Consider the following 10,785-nt stretch of genomic DNA (forward strand, 5'->3'; position numbering starts at 1 on the left):
GTGGTCAGCAACCTAAATTAGTACCTATCTTTTTATTTTTTTGAGACACAGTCTCGCTATGTAGTCCAGGGTGGCCTTGAACTAACAATGATCCCCCTGCTTCAGCCTCTGGAGTCATTATAGGTGTGTGCCACCACACCCACAATACCAATGCTGATATGAAGATATTAGTCTCCACTGAGGAATGGTTCTAGAGGAGCTCCTCTTCAAGGCTCACTCTTGGAGGAAATGTGCCAGGCAGATGGAATGGAGGCTAATCCACAAATCAGGGAAGTAGACAGTTGTCTGCAACAATTAGATCACCTCTTGCTCATGCTGGGGGCTTATGTATGTTGCTAAGAACTGGGTGTTGCTCTGATTTTACTACTGCAGGAGACTTCTTTAAAAGGCAGCCAAGCCAAGCACAGTGGCACATACCGGTAGTCCCAGTTACTCAGGAAGCAGAAGTAGGATTCAAATCCTAGTCTGACCCAAGCACTGGATATTGGCACTGATTCTAAGAAACCACTTCACAAGAAAATAGTTACTCTACCACTGAGCTATATCCCAACCCCTTTTTTATTTTAAAATGAGGTCTCATTGAGTTGCCCAGGCTGCCCTTGAACTTGTGACCCTCTGCCTCAGTTTCCAAGAAGCTGAGACTACAGATGTGCACCATGTGTGCATGTGTGTGCAAGAATATACTGACTGTGGGAATTGAACTCAGGGTCTTGTGAATGCTAGGTAAGCACACTACCACTGAGATAGATAGATATATATATATATATATATATATATATATATATCCTCACTCTTCATATTTTAAAATAAAAAATACACATATGACGTTTAAAAAGCTCAGCAAGTTATGTTGGTTATGTTAATTAACTTTTTTTTTTTTTTGGTCAGGACCATAACAAGCCTTTATTATGGGGACGGTCTGCTGTGTTATCTCCGAACAAAGGAGAGAAAGCAATAGCGCTGCTTATAGGACTGGGGTGGGGCTGTTAATTAACTCTTAAAGATGAATACTGTTGCGTAGCACTTTTTAATTAAAAAAAACTACTTTATTAACTTGCTTTACTGTCATTTGACCTTTTAAAAATACAGGGCAATCTTAAAAATACAGGGCAATCAAAAGAATTAAAAGCATCATACCACAGAGATATAGGCACACCTATGTTTACATAGGTATTTACAGCACCACAATTTGTAATGAATCCTGGAAACAGTCCAAATGCCCATCAACTGACAAATGGATAAAGAATGAGCCTGAGACATTAATAGGTAAATGGATGCACCTTGAGACCATACTTTTTTTTTGAGGCAGGGTCTTACTATGTAGTTGAGACTGACCTGGAACTCACTACCTCAGCTCCCAAGTGCTGGGATTACAGGCATGCACCACTACGCCCCGTTTTTGTTTTTCAATTATTTTATCCCATTTCCTCCTCCCCTATGCACTAAAGCTTTGTTTCCATTTTTCCTTCTATTTTCACTTGTTTTCTTGTCCCTCCCTCCTTCCTTGTTCCCCTTCCCATTTGTAAAACTTTCTTTTCATTTCCCAACATCCATTATATATTGAAACCACACTCAAATGAAATAAAATGACACACGTTTAAATAATCTAGTGTTTAAAATGCAAAGTGGAAATAAAGACTAAAATGTGTAATAGATATTGGGAAATGGGAAGAAAATGTTCAAACGAGCAGGGAAACAAGGGAGGGGGAGGGGAAAAGGGAACAGGCACAAGAAAATAAGAAAAGGAAAAAATGGAAACAAAACTTTTAAATGAGGGAAAGGGTGATTGGAGGAATAGGGAAAAAAGCAGCAGTAAGATAAGTATCATGTACAGGTACAAATTCCCTAGGATGAATGTTATCATTATGTAATCTAAAATGTACCAATAAGTGTTTTGTTTCCCCCAAAAAATTCAGGGAAGCAGAACTGGTGCCACACTCCTAAAATCCCAGCCCTTTGGGAGGCTGAAGTAAAAGGATTGTGAGTGTGCGCCCAGCTTGAACTCAGTGACTCAGCGATATCCTGCCTCAGAATTTAAAGAGCTGGGGTGGGCAGGGGATTTAGCTCAATGGTTCCACCACCTACCTTGCAAGTGCAAGGACCCAAGTTTGATCCCCAGTACCAAAAGAGATTGAAAAATAAAAATAAAAAAATAAAAAGAGCTGGGGTTCAGTGTGAAGGCTCTGGGTTCAATCACTGGTACCAAAAACAAAAAATGAAAATACAGGGGAAGATCTGCTAGGGACAGTGGCACACACTTGCAATCCTTGCAGTTGAGAAGCATATGCAGGAGAATCAGGAGTTCAAAGTCATCCTGGGTTACACAGCATGTTCAAGTCCAGCCTAGACTACATAGTGAGAAATTATCTCCAAAAAAAGATTAAAAACCAGTGGAAGATCTATGTTTAAGGCTTTAGAGGGAGCCAGCTATCGTTCAACTAGATGGCTCTGCGGGGATGAGTACAAAACAAAGACTACAAGCCTACTCCAGGAGCAGTGTCTAAATTGGTGAGGACAAGATAGGGCTAAGATCCAGCTGGACTACTCCAGGTCACCTCAGATTCTGTGTGAGTGACGAGGTTTTTGTCTTTGAAAACTTTCATAAAGAGTGGGGGAGGGGCACATGCCTGTAGTTTCATCTGATCAGGAGGATTAGGTAAAAAAAGCCTCACTAAAGTACACAAATTAAAGATCAGACTGGGTAACATAGTAAGTCCTTCATCTTGAGGAGGGGGAAAAAAGGCTGGGTAGAGGGGCACACACGCACAATCCCAGTACTGAGGAAATGAGGCAAAAGGATCAAGAATTCAATGCCAAGGCCGGGGATTTGGCTCAGTGGCACTGTGCCTGCCTTGCAGGTACAAGGTCCTGAGTTCACTCCTCAGTACCAAAAAGAAAGAAAGAAAGAATTCAAGCCAGCCTGGGCTACACAGCAAGACCTTGTCTTGAAAAATCAAGACCAAAAAATTAAAGATAAATTTTAATAAAATAGAAAGGACAGCAGCAGATAGATAACGGCCATGTCAGCACAACACACCAGAGAAAAGGGTGCTGTGAAATCATTCAGTAGGGACAGTTAGATAGTATTACTCAAGGAGGCAGGATGAAGCAAGAGAAAGCTACAACAGAAACAACATTTTAAGAGTAGCTTTGTAAATTCTGGTTGTCATTTAATAAGCACAAAGGCATTATTTGTACCTATTCTGCAATACTGTACCTTTACACGGGAGAGTTATGTAATAACTGTGTCTTCTTAGGTATCAAATTGGATAACAGCTACTTTGCAAAGCTGTCCTAAGGATTATGGCTAATGCACATTAAGTAACCTCGCCCAAGAGCTTGTTTAACAGAACACAGCTAGTGCCACTTCAGAGCCATTTCAGGAAGCCTCTCAGTGAGTGTCTAAGAAAATATACTATTTCAAAGAGGGGGCAAGTTAAAAAAATACTTCATAAACAACTGTCAGCCTTTAACCGTACTTTCTAGTTTCAGCTCCAGCCTAAACGGGGCCATTAATTTGGGTTAAAATATTTTCTTGAAGTTTCCTCAACCCAAGCCTTGTGATTACAAGTGTACAGTGCACACAGGCGAAGTGTGGTGGTGCACACCTGTAACAAGGAGGCTGAGGTAGGAGGATCACAACTGCAGCCCAGCCTGGGTAATTTAGTGAGATCCTGTCTCAAAAATAAAGAATAAAAAAGGGCTGAGGATGTAGCTCAGGGCAAAGGCCCTGGATTCAAACCTCAGTTTAAAAAGAGAAGAAAGAAAAAAAGATAAATACAGTTAGAAAAAGTCCTTACTGATAATACATCTTTTTTTTCGGTTAATTTAATAAAATAGATGTTGGCTGGTTTCATTTATCTTAAATGTCCATTTATTTTAAGAAGTCCATGTGGGGGATACCAGGGATTGGTGATCCAATTCAGGACCTTGCACTTGCAAGGCAGGCGCCGTGCCACTGAGCTAAATCCCCCACCCAAGAAGTCCATTTAAATGTACATGGTAGTGCACCCCTATAAGCCAGCTACTCAGGAGGGTGAGGATCTTGAGTTTGAGGCCAGTCTGGGCAACATAATGAGACCTCACAAAAAAAAAAAAAAAAAAAAAAAAAAGTTCATTTACAACTTGAAATATCTTACTCTATTTGCGGTACTAGGGATTGAACTCACACATGCTAAACAAATGCTCTACAACTAAGCTATATCCCCATCCCTTTTTAAATTTTATTTTGTGACAGCACTTAGCTAAGCTGCCCAGGCTGGACTTGAATTTGTAATCCTCCCACTTTAGCCTCCTATAAATTTATTAGAGCGCAAAGGAGAAATCTTGTAAAACTTATTGCAACTGGAAAAAATAAAAATCCTTAGATTTTAATATGGAACACTATCAGCATCAAATAAGCACTAAAACACTTTACTAGCCAAAAAAAAGGAAAAAACCACTTTACTAGCCAGGCCTGGTGGCATACTCCTATAATCCCAACACTTCAGAGGGCTGAGGCAGAAGGATCATAAGACTGAACCTGCCTGGGCATCCCATCTCAAAATAAAAAATAAAACAGGCTGGGCACAGTGGTGCACCCCGGGGAGGCTGAGGCAGGAGGACCACATGTTCAAAATTAGCATAGGCAATTCAGCAATTTTGCAAGACCTATTTCAAAATATATGAAGAAAGGGCTGGAGATGCAGTTCAGTATGAAAGCCCTAGGTCAGTGATGGTGAACCTTTCAGTGCTTTCAATGATACAAAGCCTTCTGATGCATGTATGCCATAGGTATGCGACTACTGTCCCAAGTACAATCTCCAGTATCACAAAAAATAGACTAATAAATAACATAGATAAAAATTAAGTAAAATAAATCAGATGCGGTGGCACACACCTGTAATTCCAGAACTCTGGGAGGCTGAGGCAGGAGGGTCCCAAGTTCAAGCCAAGGCCAGGCAATTTAGCAAGACTGTCTCAAAATAAAAAATTTTAAAACTCACTGGGGATGCAGCTCAATGCAAAGGCCCTGGGTTCAATTCCCAGTAGCACAAACTTTATAAACAAGCAAACTGGAATGCAGCTGCTCAGTGTGAAGGCCCTGGGTCCAATCCCCAAAACCACCGAATATAAACACATATGTGTGTGTGTGTGTGTGTGTGTGTGTGTGTGAGTGTATAAATGAAGTTTGCACCCTTTGATCCAGAATTTTATTTGTAGAGAAACTCATGCTAAAAAGACATTTATTAAATAAAGAAAAAAATGGCACTACTTAGCTAAAAAACAAAAATTTACAATGATCCTCATCCCTTCTGATAGTAACGCAGAAGAAAATAAAAGGCAGGCAGTGGCACACAATCTGTCTGCAGAGTTCATTTAACTCCTCCCATGCAGATCCCCATGGTGGCCTTACTTCCATAGAACAGGTGTCGATAGCCTTGGATTCCTAACCCCTGACTTCAGCTCCTAGCCCTTAACACAACTCAGAGTTAGAATGTGATGGATTAGCTGGGAGTGGTGGTGCACACCTAGAATCCCAGCACTCGGGAGGCTGAGGCAGGAGGATCGCTGTGAGTTCGAGACCAGCCTGGGCTACTTTGTGAGTTCCAGGTCAGTCTCAACTACATAGTGAGACACTGTCTCAAAAAAAAAACAAAGCCCCCCCTAAGAAAGTGATGGATTAGTTTAGTTCTGTTCCTTTCACTGCTCACTTCTCCACCTGGTAAAAGAACAGCCACACAGGACAGGAGCAGTCTCTAAGAAGATGGCTATACTTCCCCAGAGTCAGGCAGGCAGGATACTGGTGATGAGGGCCACATGTGAATCAGCATTCCCATCCTTTGAGTCACCAGGACTGTGACTTTATAACCACTCCAAAAGTATTCCTGAGAACACAGCAATAGAGATACCAAACAATGGCACAGTCTTGTAAACCACCACTGTTGCTGTTGATACATGCTAAGTATTACAATGACAATTAAAATTACAATTAAAAAAATACAAACAATTAAAATGACAATAGGGCCAGGGATTTAGCTCAGCGGTTCGATGGCCTGCCTTGCAAGCGCAAGGACGGGAGTTCAATCCCCGGTACCAAAAATATAAAAAAATAAATAAAAAAAATAAAATGACAATAAAATTACAGATAATCCATGGTGATGAACAGAATTCACTCATATTCCCTGAGGACACATTCACTGTAACACAAAATCTAAAAATATTAGTCAGACTTAATATGTCAGGAGTAAATGACAATGTTCTCATTCCACAGAACAAAGTTTTACAAATCACTCATGTTAAGGTCTAAGGACTTTCACATGATGTGAAGCCTTAGTGTTACAGATCAGTCCTGAAAAGTTAACTTTCAGTGAGTTTTCTCAAGCCTGTCTCACTAGCACTTCCTACTTTGGAGAATGAGATGCTATGTTTCATTTCTTCAATTACAATGTGAAATATCAATGTATTTGCAAGAACTCTTTAAAATTTAAGGTAATGGGTTGGGCATGGTATGCACACCTATAATCCCAACACTCAGGAGACTGAGGCAGGAAGACTGCTGTGACGTCAAGATTAGCCTGGACTACATAGTGAGTTCAAAGCCAGCCTGAACTATACAGCAACACCCTCTCAAAAAACAAACAAGCAAGCAAACAAACCACACACATACAAAGGGTTACTGTATTTCCTAAGACCTATATCTACAGCAAGGCATGATGGTGTACACCTGTAATCCCAGCACTCTGGAAGGCTGAGAGAGAAAGATCACAAGTTTGAATACAGCCTGGGCAACTCAGCAACTTAACTAGACTGTCCCAAAATAAAAAATGAAGTGACTAGCGATATTAGGGATATAGCCCAGTATGAAGACCCTGGATTCAATTCTCACTCAAAAAAAAAAAAAAAAAAAAAAAAAAAAAGCAGAACACATTTTTACACTAGTACAATATGCTCAAAGTTAATGCAAGGTGTCAAGATGACAAAATCTACACTAAAGGTTGCTGGATAATCTAATCCTTAAATCTTGTGGGTTGAATTGTACTGACTGATAAGAGACTCCCTGCTAATCTTCATCAGGGTTATCATTATCTGAGCCCTGGTACAGCAGTCCAGAATATAAGATTAGGGATATTTTAGGGATACTATTCCCATAAAGTAAAGCTATCATCATTTTCAGCAACTGTGTCTCTTCTATTTAAGAAGCAGTAAGTGAAACATCTTTTTTTTTTTTATTTTTTGTACTGGGGAATCAAACTCAGGTCCTTGTGTTTGCAAGGCAGGCGGCAGAACCACTGAGCTAAATCCCCCGGCCATGAAATATCTTTTGATTAATCACCTCTTTTGCACTTCCAACAGGCAGGTGGGTTAGGACCATTACCCACATTTTACAGAGTGCAAACGCTTTAGAGATAAAAGGAGCCCTGAGCACTTTGGGGGCCTGTGAAGGTACAGGAGGTGTATCTGACAAAAATAAACACAATGATGGCACAAAATTCTGCAGCAAAAAATAATAAACCTCATTTTAGAAGTACTACTTTGTGTGTGTGTGTGTGTGTGTGTGTGTGTGTGTGTGTGTACACACATGCACTCATGCATAGCTGGGGAACCCAGGGCCTAGCACATGCCTGGCAAGTACTCTATCACTGAACTACAAACCTAACCCCAAATCCCTTTTTCGTCTCCTTAGTACTAGGGATTGAACTCAGGGTCTTTGCACTGTGCTACATTCCCAGTTCTTTTTAAATTCTAAACCAGGATTTTGCCAAGTCACTAAGTTGCCCAGTTTGCGATGCTCCTGCTTCAGCCTTCCAAAGTGCTGAAATTATAGGTGTTTACCACTGTGCCCAGCTTCAAGTCCTACATTTTAACTGCTCAGCATACAAAACATCTGGAGACTTACAAGGACCACCATGAAGTGTTAAGGGTCCTCCAATGCAGGCTTGATCCTCTGGCTTTACTTTTACAAGTGCATTCTAATCGGTTCACTGAAGACTATGGGGATTGGAAACTCATTTGCTGAGGTGGTTCACTCAGCATTATAACACTTCACGACTTGAGAAGTAAGCCTCTTAGATAAAACTCTACCTTATTATGACTCTCAGTCTCACTGCATTTTAATCATTCAGTAAATATCTGCTGTGCATCTACTATTCTCTAGGCACCACACACCTCCCTTCTAACAACACTGAAAGCTTTTCACGGGACTCTGCACAAGGTAGGTGATAAATGAATAGAATAAACCTAACTCTAAGGAGTATAGGTATGATAGTTATTTACAGGGAGACCTTGAACAAGACACACTGCAACAGTGTCTCCTAACTGGGCCAGAGGTGTCACCTTCTGCAAGCAAAGGGGACTCATGATCAAAAGTGGCCAACACCAGCTGGGCGTGGTGGCGCACACCTGCAACCCCAGTACTCAGGAGGCTGAGGCAGGAGATTCATTGAGAGTTCAAGGCTGGCATGGACTATATAGCAAAACCATCTAAAAAAATCAAAAGAACAGGGCCAGGGATTTAGCTCAGTGGTGCTGCTGCCTGCCTCAAAAGTGCAAGGTCCCAAGTTTGATACCCGATACACAAAAAAAAGGAAAACAAACAAGTGGCCAAGACTGCACCCCTTCAATCCCTGAACCCCACTAATAGACTCAGCTTTAGAAACACGGGGAAACCTACTCTGAGTTTAAAGGTAAAGGTCCTAGAAAGGACTCCCAAGTTCCTTTTTTTTTTTTTTTTTTTGGCAATACCAGGGATTGAACTCGGGACTTTGTGCTTGCGAGGCAGGTGCCAGCCAACACCACTGAGCTAAATTCCCAGCCCTCTAGTTCTTTAGCTATAAAGAAGGCTCTGCTGGGCTGTCATAGAGCCCCAGCTAATTGATCTTCCAGCTGAGGGCATCAGGAACTGCTCACTCTCATGCAGTTCTCAAGAAAAAGCCAGACAAAAGACTACCTCACCCCAATTACCTAATGTCAAAAAAAGTGCAAGCAACCAAAGACAAAAGTTCTCAGAACAATTTTTTGGTACCAGGGATCGGCACAACTTTGCACTTGCAGGTGCAGGGCCACTGAGCTAAATCCTCAGCCCATAGAACATTAAAAAAAAAAAACCTAAGAACATTATTACCAGTAGCAGATCTGAATTTTTAAAAGCCCCTCCACCCCCATACTGGGAATCAAACTCAGGACCTTGCACTTGCCAAGCCAACACTGCACCACTGAACTACATCCCTTGCCCTGGGTTTGTTTTTGCGAGACAAAGTCTTACTATGTAGTTCAGACTGGATTCTGGCCTCCAACTTATACTGACCTTCCTGCCTCAGCCTCCAGGCTGCTGGAATTACAGGTGTGTGTCACCACACCAGCAACTTTTTAAAAAACTTTAACTGAAATAATTACAGATTGAAAGCTGCATAAAGATTTACAGGAAGGTTCTAAGCACCCTCTGGTCATTCTCTGTTTAACTGGCTGCCCTTTTCCCAACTGGTGGGTGGGAGTTGTCAGCTCTGTCCTGAAGGTACATGGTGCTCACTGTACACTTCCCAGGAACCCTGTGCTCAGTACTCATCCGCAATGACTTCTGGGTAGCAGGGTCATCAGAAGTGATAGCTTCTGCTAAGCTTATTTCCATTCATTTGACAAATAATGAGCACATACTATGTACCAGCAACTCTTCCTTGAAAAACAATCTCCCCGAGGACCTTGCCTCGGAGAACAATGTTAGATATAAGTATCACATAGGACATTAGAGGGATTAACAGCTGTGAGTAGAAATTAAGCAGGGAAGAAAGACAAGAAATAGAAGGTGAAGAGTTGAAATTTGTAATCATGGAATGCCTTAGTGAGCCACAAGGGGTAAGGAAGCAAGTATCCCAGGGAGACCCAAGGACACAGCATATAAGTTTGTTCAGGAGCAACAAGAAGACTACTGGAATGGGGACAAAATGAATCAGAGGACTCCGACCCTGCAGGGTCTGACAAGCCATCCCCTTCAACAAGGATCTGCATCCAGAGGCCATACCACTGCCACACTAGTCGACAGCCACACAGTCTGATAGCCAGAGCGCTGAGTCCTATGGCAGTGACACAGGGAAAAAAAATATGTGGACACATTAAAGTTAGAAAACTCCAAATCCTGACGTTGTGACTTCTAATATCACCTCCTGTTTGACAGATCACTCATCCTTATACTCAGCAGGACATTTTTTTTTTTAAGGGAGCAAAGCAAATAAATAGAGGTATTAAGTAGATTTTGCCTTCAAGCAATCCTGGCAACAGAGCAATACAACCATTTTTACCATTCAAATAGGTTTTACTGAAACAAATTATTACAGACAAAAGCTCTAACAATTTACACACAGTACCTACTGGGTTGTGACCAGCTGGTTAGCATGTCTGAAGAGCAGCCCAAATCCCTCCCACCAAGTTCAAATCCGAAATCATAGCTGAAACTTCCGCTTTCTTTCCCCCTAAGACACAACTGCATGGATTCTAAGGACCCACCCCAAAGAAAAATGGAAAAAAATCCTTAACCTGGCCACTTAACACGACACATCAGAGCCGGAACCGCTGAATCCCTGACGCTACGTTAAGAGTACGATACAAAGCGCTCGTTAAAATGTCGTAAAGCAGATAAAACAGATTTTTTACAAGGTGAATGCTTTCGAAATTTACAACACCTAAAAGACGGTGCGTTTAGAGCCACTTTTCAACTACCAGAGCTGCGTGACCTGACGACTCAGTTACCCGGCTCCTTAAACGGGGGTCCTGGCCTCCCGGGCCCAGCAGGGTCGGCCGTGCGCGTGGACC

The sequence above is a fragment of the Fukomys damarensis genome, unplaced genomic scaffold (genome assembly GCF_012274545.1).
Source record: "Fukomys damarensis isolate Sample0158 unplaced genomic scaffold, DMR_v1.0_HiC HiC_scaffold_22, whole genome shotgun sequence".
Taxonomy (NCBI): Eukaryota; Metazoa; Chordata; class Mammalia; order Rodentia; family Bathyergidae; genus Fukomys; species Fukomys damarensis.